Raw genomic sequence first — 14580 nt, 5'->3', positions numbered from 1 at the left:
TTGGGCAGGAACAAACTAGGCCAGGCCAAGAACGCTTAGTTCTCCTTTGGCCGGCCCACACCTGGTTTCTTGTCCTTCCTCATGCTTCCTCATTCATGATCTTGTTGGGGAGAGGGAGGTACGAGGAGGCAAGAAGCTCTTTAGCTGCCAGCCAGATGCTACCAGCTGAACATTGGGTTCCCAGTCTGGTCTTTGGCTGGGAAGGCGTCCAAGGACTTGGACCTTCATTGTAGTATCTTCAGACTGGTTGGCAAGACAGACATGGCCCTGCCCTGGGGCTGCCCTCCCTCTGCGGCGTCCAAGAGTTGCTGCGTGTAGCAGAAGGTGCAAGCAGCATGTGGCCTATGGCCTGCATGCCACAGAGGGGCCAGTAAAGAGCTTCCTTCATGATGCACTTGACCCCGTAGAAGTGCATATCATAGGAAATGGAGTACGTCCCATCATGAGTTGCCTTCACTCTCAAACAACCAACGAAGTCCTGTGGGTTAATTTTGTACCGGTCAAAGGTTTTGCAGGCCACTTTGATCTTCTTGGCAGTCTTATGGGAGGGGGAAATTAGTACCCAGTCCCTTGCATCAAGACAAGCATGGGGTTGGCACCTCTCAAGGGTTTCTCCCAGGCTTTCAGTGTTCTCCCCCCTGCACGTGGGACCTCAGCTGCTCTGATGGGGACTGCTATTTCTGTCCCTTCTGGAGGACCACGGACGCTGTCTTGTCTGTCAGGGTTTGGAACTACTCTTCTGTCTTTACTCTGCCGTCTTCCTCCAGCACCAAGAAGAGGGTTTGTCTGCCAGCATCAGGGTGTCCCTGACCTGGAAGGAGATCTTCAAGGTGTCACAAAGCCCTTCTGCCTGCTCTGGTTGGCACTGCCGACTCTGCAGGGCCCCAGACTGGGCTCCAGCAGCAGCTACAGGGTCACCACCCATGTGTCACTGCCACACATCTGCTGAGGGACTCGAAGTAGAAAAAGTTGAGGAACTTTGTGGCATATTCCAACCTCATCAGCCAGACTGGGTTGGGCCACCCCCACAGCCTCGTCACCTCCCCACCATAATGCCTTTGGGAAGTGTTTCCTCTTATTAAAGTCTGGAAGAGATTGTGTAAGCCCGGAGGAGGAGGAAAAGGAGAAAAAGAAGAACATATGAAGTAGGGTTCCATTTATTAGCATTTTTAAAACAGGCAAAAGTAACCTATCCTGCCCAGTAATGCATACGTTGCTGAGAAAGCTGTAAAGAGAAGCAAGATGTCCATCGCAAGTGTCAGAACGGTGGTCGTGTCTTTAAGGAAGTGAGGAATTATTATCTAGGATGGGCAGACAGAAACTTCTCCAGTGTTAGCTGTATTATTGACCTGGGTGGTGGTTATGCAGAACTTTGCTTTAAAATTCTTTGGACCAGGGATAATAAGTCTTCTTTAAGCCATAGTCTTTCAACGATGACCTACAGGCCAAATGCAGCCTGCTGCCTGTTTTTATAATAAAATTTACTGGAACACGACCACATTCATTATGTGCTTTAGTGCTGCAAACAGACCAGAGAAGTTCTGGCAAAGACTGTATGCCCTGCAAAGTGAAAAATATTTACTACCTGGCCCAGAGGAATTCATAAAACACGAGCATAGTTTCAACCAGAGGTGGTTTTAACCTTATATAGAAATTGTATGCACTCTTCTGTACAGATGGCCTATTTCACAGTTTTTTAAAGGAGCAGAAAAAGAGAAGAAAAGAAAGAATGGGATTGGTGCCTAATATGGTTAATATTTATTCATTAGTTTATATAATCTTTATTTTGAAGACCCCCTCGGAGAATATGACTCAAGGATTATTTAGTGTCATTAACTAAAACCCATTTATGCTAGTTCACGTAAAGGGAGATTTATTATATAGAAACAGGACCCCCAGGAACCCAACTGAGCTTCGAGATTGAGAATAGCAACTCCAGGCAGTTTCTCTCCCTCTCTCTCTCTCTCTCTCTCTCCTGGTCACCACCACCTCCCTGGCCTCTCATCTTTGCTACTGTCCCCAGGTGGTGATTTCACCCCACGATTTGTTGGCATTCTAGTTGGTCCTTTGCAGACCATTCTCTCAATCCCTATATCCAAATTCAGAAGAGACAAGCTTCCTGCCCAACTCCAAATTCTTGGAGCAAGTGGAATGTCTTCCAATTTAGCAAGTGGAATGTGAACTGGACCCTGGTCACATGGGTCCAGTTCACAGTGATGGGCAGGTAGGGGTAGCTTGTCTGGCCTGTGGAAACAGAAGCATTTCTAAGAAGGGATGGGTGGGGAGCAATCATTCACACATGTAACAAAATAAGACAGGAACAAGGATGGGCATTGCATGGCGGGGGGGGGGGGGGGGGGGCAATAAACAGTAGGGGGTGAGTGATAGATGCTGAAAGGTATTGCAGGATCCTTTTAAAGTGTGTACAAGGATTCGTTTGCACTTGGTATTGAGAGTCTTTATAAATACTTTTAAGCCCTTGAAATAGAAGGCCAAATTTGGGGGCAGGGTGGAAGAGAATAGTGGATTTGTTAGCAAAAAAAAACAAAAACAAAAAACAGTTGAAAAGGAAAGGCAAAAGCTAACCCTGGAAGAAAAGCCTTTGAATAAGACTGATTTGCAAAGGAGCACAGGGGAGTATACGCACTTAAATGGTTCTTACTTCAAAATAGTAGTCCTAGGAGCTGTGCGTTTGCGATCAACATAGTGGAAATCAGAACTGTGGAACTCTTAACTGCAGTACTCATGCTGGGCTCTTTACACATGCAAAGGAGAAGTCGGCTAACCCACCTTGTACTTAGAGATGCAAATGAAACTAACTGGAACCCTAGCCCTTCACAGTGGGGTGGCTGTGGTGCCAGTTTCCCAACCTCCTCTAGCCCACGATCTGCAGCAGGGTTTAATGGTTTCCTCGGATGGCTCTGCCACGACTCCCCAGGTGAGAACAGAAGTCACCTGATAGTCAATTGGAGGGTGGAATATATTTCATAGGCAATGGACTAGGTATCCATTAGATATCTATGGCATCGGACCTCACTTTGAGTAAACTTTAAAATATAAGATTGTGAGAAGTGAGGAAGAAGATTCATCTTCAGAAATACCAGAATGAAAGTTGTAGTGTCTCTAGTTAACAAGAGGTTTATAACCTATCGGAAATATATACGACCGCCCCCCACCTTCTCCCCACCCACCAACAATGGAGTCACAAACCCTTAGACACTTCACTACCTGGTTCTTCTTCCCTTTTGTCTTGCAGGCTTATTTTCACCAGCTTTGCGATGAGCATGTGCCAAAGAACAAAGGGAGGAGGGACTGAAAGTCTGCATCACCTCAGGGAATGTACATTTGTTCTAATCAGATTACTTAATGCTTTACGTGGGTACAAATGATGTCTGGTAAGGCTGTACCCTCTGTGGCACTCAGCCAATGGGGAACCAGGGGAGGGGCTTGCACGCTAGGAAATAAATTGTCAGCTGTAACTGCCCCGAGTATGCCTGTCAGACCCGTGCTCTTGCAAGAACATTGATTCAAGCCTCGCTTCACTGTGGCTCCGCATGCTTCCTTCCTTTGACTGGGTCAGTGGGCTTATTTCTTACAGGATACATGCCCAGGAAAGGAACGCCTCCTTAAAATGTTTGAACATTTCTAAATGGCTTGGACACGTATATTGCCGAATTGCTTTCCAAAGGTTTGTAGTGAGTCATACTGTCCCTGGCAGTGCAGAGGGTTGCTGTTCCTCAGTATTCTTGCTGGTACTGGGATTGAATGTCTATAAGCCGGCAAGTAAAAATAACGACCTTGTTTTAATTTGTGCTGAATTCCTTTTGATGAGAGATCTAGGTAGGTAGGTAGATAAATAAGGTTCTAAACTTTAGAAGGTGAAAATTTTCCACAACTGAGTGCAGTCAAAAGAATAGGCTGCAAAGTGTCCCCACCCGCCCCCCCCCCCAAAAAAAAAAAACCCAGAGGAGAGTTTCAACAGTGCTGTGAGCAAGAATAGTATTGCTGGAATAACAATGTTCATGGACTATTTATTCAGGCAAGTAACTTCTCATGTTTCTGTTTTAAGAAAGGAAGAAAGCGTATTTTTAATTGCATTAATAGGAGTCCTAAATGAGATAATATATGCAAAAAAGTGGCACCTAATAGATCAGAATGGTATTGTGTGCTTTTATTTTTTTTTTTTTTTAATTTTTTTTTTCAACGTTTTTTATTTATTTTTGGGACAGAGAGAGACAGAGCATGAACGGGGGAGGGTCAGAGAGAGAGGGAGACACAGAATCAGAAACAGGCTCCAGGCTCTGAGCCATCAGCCCAGAGCCTGACGCGGGGCTCGAACTCACTGACCGCGAGATCGTGACCTGGCTGAAGTCGGACGCTTAACCGACTGCGCCACCCAGGCGCCCCGTATTGTGTGCTTTTAAAAAGTCAGGTAATTTTGGGGCGCCTGGGTGGCTCAGTCAGTTAAGCGTCTGACTTCAGCTCAGGTCATGATCTCGCAGTTTGAGTTGGAGCCCCCTGTCGGGCTCTGTGCTGACAGCTCGGAGCCTGGAGCCTGCTTCAGGTTCTGTGTCACCGCCTCTCTCTGCCCCTCCCATGCGCATGCTCTGTCTCTCTCCGTCTCTCAATAATAAATAAACGTTAAAAAAAATGTTTTAAAAAGTCAGGTGATTTTTGGGGTGCCTGAGTGGCTCAGTCGGTTAAGCATCCGAATTTGATTCAGGTCATGATCTCATGGTTTGTGGGTTTGAGCCCTGCATCGGGCTCTGTGCTGATGGCTCAGAGCCTAGAGCCTGCTTTGGATTCTGTGTCTTCCTCTCTCTCTGCCCCTCCCCCACTGGCTCATGTGCGCGTGCGCACGATGTGCTCTCTCTCGCTCTCTCTCTCTTAAAAATAAGCATTAAAAAAATAAATTAAATAAAAAGTCAGGTAATATTAAAGACATACTTCAAGTATATCGCGTAGTAGCAAATATGGAAAGTGTAATAAAGGTCAAGTTCAGGAAGTGATAGTTATGAAAAATACCCATAACCCTCCAACCCCCCAAGACTGAGCAGGTTTACTGCCATCGTGGGGAAACACAGAATCTGTATGTGCTCTAACAGGATCTGCCATGAGATGTTTACAAAAGTAACCACGTTCATTCAAACAGGTTGATCCACTTACTGCCCACATATCATTTCTAGATACCGCTCGCAAAAATCTAGAAAGTCCTAGAACAGTCCATACTGTCCTACCAAAAATGCTCTTTAACACTATGTTTAGCAGAACAGAACAGGGTGCCGAATAGCAGGACAGATTTACAAGTAGATGCACTTACCAAAGCAAATTAGCATTAGGTGCAAAATAAGAGTTCTTAAAACGTATATATCCAGAGGTAATTCCAAACTAAAAAATTGTTTTATGCCCAAGGGTAGTTTTTTAAGAAATATTTTTTTTTTTTATTTTGAAATAGTGATAGATTCACAAGAGGTTGCAGAAAAAAAAAAAAAAAACCAACCCACAACACTGGAAAGTCCAGTGAACTTTGTCCAGCCTCTTCCAGTTGGTAACATCTAAAGTACCATATCAAAACCAGGAAACGGACACTGATACAATCCACTGGATCCACAGCACTTATTCAGATGTTACCAGTTTTATAAGGGCTCCTGTGTGTGTGTCTGTCGATGCAATTTTATCACAAGTCTAGCTCCATGTACAATTAAGATACAGACCTGTTCCACCACCACATGGCTGCCTCATGTTTCCCTTTTATATCCTCCCAACTCCCATCCCTGAACCCCTGGCAATCACTAGTATGTTCTTATCTATAATTTTGTTCTTTCAAGAATGCCCTATACATGAAATCATACAGTACATAACCTTTGAGATTGGCTTTTATCGTTCGGACTAATTCCCATGCTCTGAGTTGCAGGGTGTTATCAACAGTTCATTCCTCGTTATTGCTGGGTAGTGTTCCATGATATGGATGCCCCACAGTTTGTGCAAGCCACTGAAGGGCATCTGGGCTATTTCCAGTTTGGGGTTCTCATGAATAAAGCCGCTACACGCCCTCGGGTACTGGTTTTGCATGAACTTAAGTTTTTATCTCTTGGGATGAATGTCAAAGAGTGCAATTGCTGGCCCATGCAGCAAGTGCATGTTTCGTTGTTTTTTTTTTTTTTCAGAAACTGACCAAGTATTTTCCAGCATGGCTGATCCATTTTACATTCCTATTCGATGATTCTATATCCTTGCCAGCATTTCGTGTTATCACTATTTTTTATTTTAGCGATTCTGAGAAGTTTGACATGGTCTCTCATTGTGGTTTTAACTTGCATTTCCATCACAGCTAATAATGTCGAACAGCTTTGTCATGTGTGTATGCTTTCCAGCGAAATGCCTGCTCATTTTCTAATCGGATTGTTTGGATGTTTAAACAATTTGTCATTTTGTATATGCTTTCCAGCGAAATCTCTGTTTATTTTCTAACTGGGTTATTTGGGCTTTTAAACAATTTGTCGTTTGTATAAGCTTTCCAGTGAAACATCTGTTTATTTTTTAACTGGATTGTTTGGATTTTTTTTTTTGAGAACTTCTTAGATATCCTGGATACAAGTCCTTTGTCAGAGACATATGTGGTTTGCAAACATTTTCTCCCAATCCATACTTTGCTTTCTTACCTCTTTCACAAAGCAAAAATTCTTAATTTGGTAAGGTCCAAGTCATCCGTATTTCCTTTTATGGATTGGCTCTCAATGTCAACTCTGAAAACTCTTCACCTAGTCTTAGATTCAACAGACCTCCTATGGGTTTTTTCCCTAATACTTTTTAGATTCACACTGTACATTTAAGCTCAGACTCCTTAGCACCATATATATATATATATACATATACAAAGCCCACCACTGTCCAGCCGGCCACCTCTCCAGCCACACACCCCTCATCCCTGGTATTGAAACGCTGCCATTTGTGAAACAGAGGAAGAGGCAGATGTGCTGAGGGCTGCTGGCTCCTGGGGTGGATAACTGACTATGTGCTTAAGGCTCCAAAAGTAGCTTGAAATAAATAGTCACTGTTTCAAAGTTCTAAACATGAGGGTCTGCCCAGGGTTCACTGGTAGAATTTTTGCTTTGGAACTTGCTCCTCTTGCAATAGGAAGCAAGAACATCTTGCAGTTGGAGATCTTGCAAAACAAGAGAATGTTAGAGGATGGGGTATATACACCTCCTCCCTAATCAACCAAAATAAACCAAATTTCAACTCCGAAAGGAAAGTATGAGTGCCCTTGCCAGTGTGACTCAGGAACCCATCTATTTTTATTGCCATTTTTTTTAAGTTTATTTATTTATTTTGAGAGAGAGAGGGTGCATGTGTGCATGCACGTGAGGGGAAGAAGCAGAGGGGGAGAGAAAGAGAGAGAGCGAGAGAGAGAGAGCGAGAGAGAGAGCATCCCAAGCAGGCTCTGTGCTGCCAGTGCAGATTCCCACACGGAGCTTGATCCCATGAACCACGAGATCATGACCTGAGCCGAAATCAAGAGTCAGTCGCTTAACCAACTGAGCCATCAAGGTTCCCCAGGAACCCCATCTATTTTGAAAACACTGGAATTCTGAGAGAGCAGCAGAATTGATATTCTTGCCAACAGTTGCATCAAAAACTAGCATAAAAATTTAGTATGACTGGAGGACAGGCAAAGGGAAAATTGTTATTATTATTTTATTTGAGAGAGAGAAAGGGAGAGAGTGAGAGAGAGAGGAGGGGCAGAGAGAGAGGAGAGAAAGAGAGAACTCCCAAGCAGGATCCACACTCTTGAGGAGCCCGATGTGGGGTTCAATCCCAAACCCCAGGATCATGACCTGAGCTGAAATCAAGAGTCGGACACTCAACTGACTGAGCTACCCAGGTGCCCTGAAAATTATTATTTTTGACTGAAATATTCTTTTTTTTAAATTATTTTTTATTTTTTATTTATTTTTATGTTTTTAATATGAAATTTATTGTCAGATTGGTTTCCATACAACACCCAGTGCTCATCCCAACAGGTGCCCTCCTCGATACCCATCACCCACTTTTCCCTCCCTCCCACCCCCCCCCATCAACCCTCAGTTTATTCTCCATTTTTAAGAGTCTCTTATGGTTTGCCTCCTTCCCTTTTTCAACTGAAATACTCTTTTTTTTTTTTTTAACGTTTATTTATTTATTTATTTTGAGACAGAGACAGAGCATGAACGGGGGAGGGTCAGAGAGAGGCAGACACAGGATCTGAAGCAGGTCCCAGGCTCCCAGCCGTCAGCACAGAGCCCGACGCGGGGCTCGAACCCACAGACCGTGAGATAATGACCTGAGCCGAAGTTGGACGCCCAACCGACTGAGCCACCCAGGCGCCCCTCGACCGAAATATTCTTGAGAACAAACGTGATGCCAGGCTCCAGCAGATGGTCCTCTGACACGTTAGTGGCTGGAAGAAGAGCTCACCGGTTCCTCATCTACCTCAGCACACACCTCAGTGTCACCACAGGGCAACAGGCCGGAGCACAAGCACAAACATGGCTGCACCCGGCCTCTGTGGCGGGGGACCTTGCCCAGAGCAAGGGCCAACCTCCACCCACCCGGGTAGGGGGAGGGTCTTGTGGTCCCTGGTCCGCCTAGGAGTCAGCTGACGAAAACACACACGTGGAGGTTTCTAAAAGAATTTCATTGGGACAACTTGTGTAGCCTTTGTGAGAGTGAAGGGTTAAACAGGCCGAATTATAAAAGCGCTCGTTCATTCATGTGGTCACTCGCGGGTTCATTCATTTATTCAGCAGGTGCACCCCCTGTGCACCTCCTGGTACCTTTGCCGTTCTAGACATTGGGTTTCCGGTGATGAATAAGGCAGACGAGGCCCCAGTCCGCAAAAAGCTTTGTCTAGAGGAGGGCTGACCAGGAGAAACATAATGTGAGCCAGAAATGTGACACACGTGTTTTTATTTTATTTTATTTTATTTTATTTTATTTTATTTTATTTTTATGGTTAGTTTTACTTTTTTTAGAGAGAGAGAGAGTGCGTGCGCGTGTGGGGGGGAGCAGAGGGAGAGAAAGAACCTTCAGCAGCCTGGGTGCTCAGTGCAGAGCCCGACGCAGGGCTCAGTCCCACGACCCTGGGATCATAACCTGAGCTGAAATCAAGAGTCGGGCCCTCAACCAACTGAGCCACCCAGGTGCCCCTGTAATTTGAAATTTTCTAGTAGCCACATTAAAAATATTTATTTATTTACTTTTGAAAGAGAGAGAGCACACAGGCAGGGGAGGGGCAGAGAGAGGGGAACAGAGGATCTGAAGCGGGCTCCGTGCTGACAGCGGTAAGCCCAATGTGGGGCTCGAATTCATGAATGGCAAGATCGTGACCTGAGCCCGAGCTGGACGCTCAACCGACCGAGCCACGCAGGTGCCCCTCTAGGAGCCACATTTTAAAGTAAAAAGAGGGGCGCCTGAATGGCTCAGTCGCTTAAGTGTCCAAACTCTGGATTTTGGCTCAGGTCATGATCTCACAGTTTGTGGCTTCAAGGCCTGCATCAGGCTCTACGCTGACCGCGTGGATTCTCTCTTTCCCTCTCTCTGCCCCTCCCCCACTTGTTCTCTCTCTCTCTCTCAAAATAAATAAACTTAACAAAATAAAAATAGGAGAAATTGATTATAATATTATATTTTATTTGGTCCACTATATCCAAGAGTTTATCAATATAAAAACTATTGATAAGATATTTTACTTGCCTTTTCGTATATATCTTTTCTTCACTGTCTGGTGTCTATTTCACAGCCACATCCTATCTCGGTTTAGACTCGGTAGATTTCAAGTGCTCAGTAACTACATGTGGCTTGTGTGGCTGCTACTGTCTACAACAGTGCAGCTCGAGAAGAAACAGTTCCAGTTCCACAACTTACACTGTGTACGAAGAAGCTTACTTTTATTTTATTTACTTATCTATTTATTTAAAGTTGATTTATTTATTTTGGGAGAGACGGAGACAGCGCGAGTGGGGCAGGGGCAGAGCGAGAGGGAGGCACAGAATCCCAAGCAGGCTCTGCACTCTCAGCATGGAGCCCGATGTGGGGCTCAAACTCACAAAACCGTGAGATCATCATGCCCTGAGCCGGAACCAAGAGTCAGACACTTGACTGACTGAGCCACCGAGGCGCCCCCAGAAACTTATTTTTAAAAGACATGTTTATATGCATACCCACAGGAGAATGGGTATACATTTTTTTAAGTGTTTTTTTTTTTAATTTTTTTAACGTTTATTTATTTTTGAGACAGAGAGAGACAGAGCATGAATGGGGGAGGGTCAGAGAGAGAGGGAGACACAGAATCTGAAACAGGCTCCAGGCTCTGAGCCATCAGCACAGAGCCTGACGCGGGGCTCGAACTCATAGACCGCGAGATCATGACCTGAGCCGGAGTCGGACGCTTAACCGACTGAGCCACCCAGGCGCCCCTGGGTATACATTTTTAAATAGCAGTGAAACTTAATGAACTAGAGGTACATGTATCAATTGATAGACCTCTCCATGTTGAACAGACAGAGCAGTTGCAGTAGAATATATATTCTATTCTATTTATATTCAAAAAATACAAAATTAAATAACATATTGTTTAGAAATATATACAGATCTATTAAAAACATAATATAAAGAAGTGCCTGGGCATGATACATTCCAAATTAAGAGTAAACTAAAGAAATAGAAATGGCAACAATATTTTATTATGTCAGCTGAGTGGAGGCAGCGTGCTTATTTGCTATAGCTCCCTTCACGTCTTTACCAATGTCTTAAATGTTCCACAGCAAATTTCTTAGGAATGTGAAAAAACACCCTATGTTGATGCTACTGTTACGATTGTTATTTTGACAATTGCTTATAAAGCCAATTGAGCTAAGGACTATAGGAGGAAAGCTGCAAGAAATAAAAGAAGGGTGGAGATAGGAGGCTTATACATAAAAAAAAAGTCAAAGTGTGTGTCCTCAAAGTGTTTAAGATCCAGACTTGAACCTACAGCTCCTTCTACCCACCCGTTAAGAAAGGACTGACACTTTGTAGAATCCTTCCCTTCTGAGAGCTTAGAATAGAGCGGGGAGGAAGGCAGTAGCTGCCATTTCCCTACTTCCGGACAGCAGACCAAGGGGAGATGGGAGGATACAGGCTGTGCTCTAAGATGAAAGGCGGGTCTTTAAACCACCTTGTCAAAAATCACGTCTGATTACTCAACCTGCACTGTGGCCTGTCGTGCCACGTGGAATGCAACCTGCAATCAGATAAGGTCTTGGTCCTTCGCCTTCAACTCAGCCACAACGTGAAACTGAAGGGTCACGGGTGGAAAAGCTTGCTCTACCCACAAGGCTTACCTGCTTCGTAAGATGGTCAGACTGCAGACTTAGGGAATTCATTCGGAGATGAGAATTCGGTAACTGTAGCCGTTGAGCCTGTGAAACCAGTGGCCATGCGTCTACCCTTCGGTAGAGACCACGGGACAAGATGGCCGAAGGTTAACCCGAGAGCTGAGGTCACCGACTTGAGTTGGATATCAGTATGTGGATCTGAATCTTTACCGATCCGCAAGGGAAGAAATGAAAGCAAAGGTATTTGCCACTTGAGGAATTTTATTTCTCTGTATGAATTATAGTTAGCTATTACGTTCTCCCATATATTCAAAATTATTTTTGAGCCAACCTGTGAAGTGAGTAAACTGACTTTGGTTCCTCCGTCCTTCATTCCCTCCCACTCCTCATCCTATTATTTTCTTCTGATGGTGAAATTAGTTAGGAGACCAGGTCCACTGCTATAATAGAAAGGGCCCCCGTAATACTGGCTTCAGTAAGAAAGAGGCTTATTTCTCTGACGCATAAAAGTCCAAGCTAGTAAGGCAACCCCCGCCATACGAGCGATCACTTTCTTGCCTAGATTACTCTGGAATCTTTGACATGTGGTGGTTAATCTTCTCATGATCCAACCTCGCTGCTCCTGACCCTGCTGACTCATCTGTATTCGGTTCTGGAGAAAGAATCAAGGAGCAAGGTGTATTCCCTGAACGTCGTGTCTATCTGTGGTGGGTGGAATACTGGCCCTCAAGGATATTCATGGTCCGATCCCCACAACTGTGAAATAGCAGAAGGGACTCTGCAGACGTGATTAAGTTAAGGATCTTGGTGTGGGAGAACGATTCCTTAACTCGAATTTATCGATGGTAAGATAAGCTCACTGGACTATTTTTGTCAAAAGGAAGGACACGCTTTTCCCCATAGTGGCAGTGGTAAGAAACCAAATGATGAAAACAAGTTATTTCAAAGAAAGGAAGCCTGAAATAATAATACTAATTTTGCTCAGATACGTTGGTATATTGATTTTGATTTTGTAGGCATCATTGGTGACAAAATGCTGAAATTATAGGCCATGATCTCACGGTTCGTAAGTTCATGCTCTGAGTCGGGCTCTGTGCCTAGAGTACAGTGCCTGCTTGGGATTCTCTTCGTCCCTCTCTCTCTGCCCCTCCCCCACTTGCGTGCACGCACACACCCGTGTGCTCTCTCTCTGTCTCCCTTAAAAGAAATAAATAAACTTAAAAAAAAAAAAGATTCTCTACATTCTCCAAGTGTGCCTATTCACACCCTTTCAAGGAGCAATTGTAATTCTTTTCCTTATGCTACATTCTGATTTTATTTATGAAAATATTTTCTGTTTGACCCTAATAAGATATTTCAGCTTGTGCTTTAAATGTCTTTGGTTTTCCCACTTTTAATTTTTCTAGGAATTGATCTTTATTGCACTTTTTATTTTATTAAAAAATTTTTTCGATGTTTTTATTTATTTTTGAGACAGAAAGAAGGCACAACAATTTTCTATTAATCAGTATCGTTTACACAGCTCTGTGTTAGCATTTGCCCTGATTTTCAGAGCCTTAGGAATGCTAATAGTGAAAAACCACAACCCGGAAATGTTGAAAGAGACCTGCACAGAGCCACAAATAAGTAAATAAGCGAAAATAATTGAATCAGGGAAACATGCGTTCATTTAGAAATACTTACATACAAAGATTTAAACTCTTTAAAAAAAAAAATTGTCACAAAGGGGTAAGTTTCAGTTGTCCAGAGCACCGAACAATATAAAATCTGTCCTGCCCTACTGGTAAGTCCAATGAGACGAGAGGTCACAAGGTGTCTCTGCCATATGAATTTAGATCGTGAAAAAACCCAGATGCTGAGACTCTTCAAACAGAACTTCACAGTCTTCTGATCAGAAATGATGTCCCAGAGCTGAGGTGAGAAAATCACCACCATGCTGACCTGCCAAGTCTTGGCAGATAGCCTGGATGCAAAATAGAATTCCCAGGCGAGCAGTGGCAAATCCTGATATCTGGCCACAGTCCACAATGAAATCAGGAGTTTTACGCTCCCCAGGTGACTCCAGCGTGCCGTCTAGCCTGAGTGTTACAACAGCACTTCTCAAAAACCCACAGATCTCGTGAAATGCAAATTCCAGTGCAGTAGGTCTGGGGGGGAGCCTAGCTCCCAGCAAAGGTGATGGGGCTGGTCCCAGGACTGCACTTCGAGAGACAAGGCTCAAGGCGGTGGGTGGCATGCAATTAATGAACAATGAAGGACAGCAGGCAAGACTTTAAAGAATTTTTTTCAGCCACCTTGTTTTTGCAGTAAAATATACAGAACATGAAATTTATCATTTTTAAGAGTTTATTTATTTTGAGAGAAAGAGAGCACGCACATGTGTGCACATAAGGCAGGGGAGGGGCAGAGAAAGAGAGGGGGGGAGAGAGAGAGAGAGAGAGAGAGAGAGAGACAGGAGAGAGAATCCCAAGCAGGCTTTGCGCTGTCAGCGTAGAGCCCAACGTGGGGCTCAAACTCATGAACCGAGAGATCATGAGTTGAGCCGAAATCAAGAATCAGATGCTCAACCAACTGAGCCACCCAGATGCCCCTCATTTTTATCATTTTTAAGTGCACAGTTGAATGACATTAAGTACATTCACATTGTTGTGCAACCATCACACCATCCATCACTAGAACTTCATCTTCCTAAACTGAAAATCTGTACCCGTTAAACACCGACTTCCCATTTCCCCTCCTCCCCTTAGTCTCAGGCAACTACCATTCTATTTTCTGTTTCTGTGAATTGGACAACTCTGGGAACCTCTATAAGTGGAACTATAGAATATTTGCTCCTTTTTTTTTTATTTGGAGTAAACTCTACCCCCAACCTGGGGCTCGAACTCACAACCCTGAGGTCAAGAGTCTCACACTGCACTGAACCGGCCAGGCGCCCCCAGTAGTTGTACTTGTGTGACCAGTGTATTTCACTGATCATGTCCTCGAGGTACACCCATGTTGTAGCATGCGTCAGAATTTCCTTCCTTTTTAAGGCTGAATGATATTTTTTAGTAAATTTGTCTCTGTTGGAAACAGACAGCAGTTTCGATTGCAGAAGAACATACCCAGAGCATGCCTCAGAGCAAAAGGAATCTATTACACCGGGCAAAAGTCACTCCCTTAATCGGGCTGTCCCTTGTAATCTGAAGATGGCCCACTGCCAGGGGCCCTGACTTACCATCCT

The 14580-nt window shown here is 44.2% G+C and overlaps 1 pseudogene; it reads right to left on the bottom strand.

Annotated features, from left to right (window-relative positions):
* Positions 1–224: 224 nt before the first annotated feature.
* On the bottom strand, positions 225–14334 carry LOC122203154 (annotated as a pseudogene).
* Positions 14335–14580: the final 246 nt, after the last annotated feature.

Source organism: Panthera leo, chromosome D3 (assembly GCF_018350215.1).
Source record: "Panthera leo isolate Ple1 chromosome D3, P.leo_Ple1_pat1.1, whole genome shotgun sequence".
Classification (NCBI taxonomy): Eukaryota; Metazoa; Chordata; class Mammalia; order Carnivora; family Felidae; genus Panthera; species Panthera leo.
Note: the sequence above shows the minus strand (reverse complement) of the source record. Positions and strands in the feature narration are given on the sequence as shown.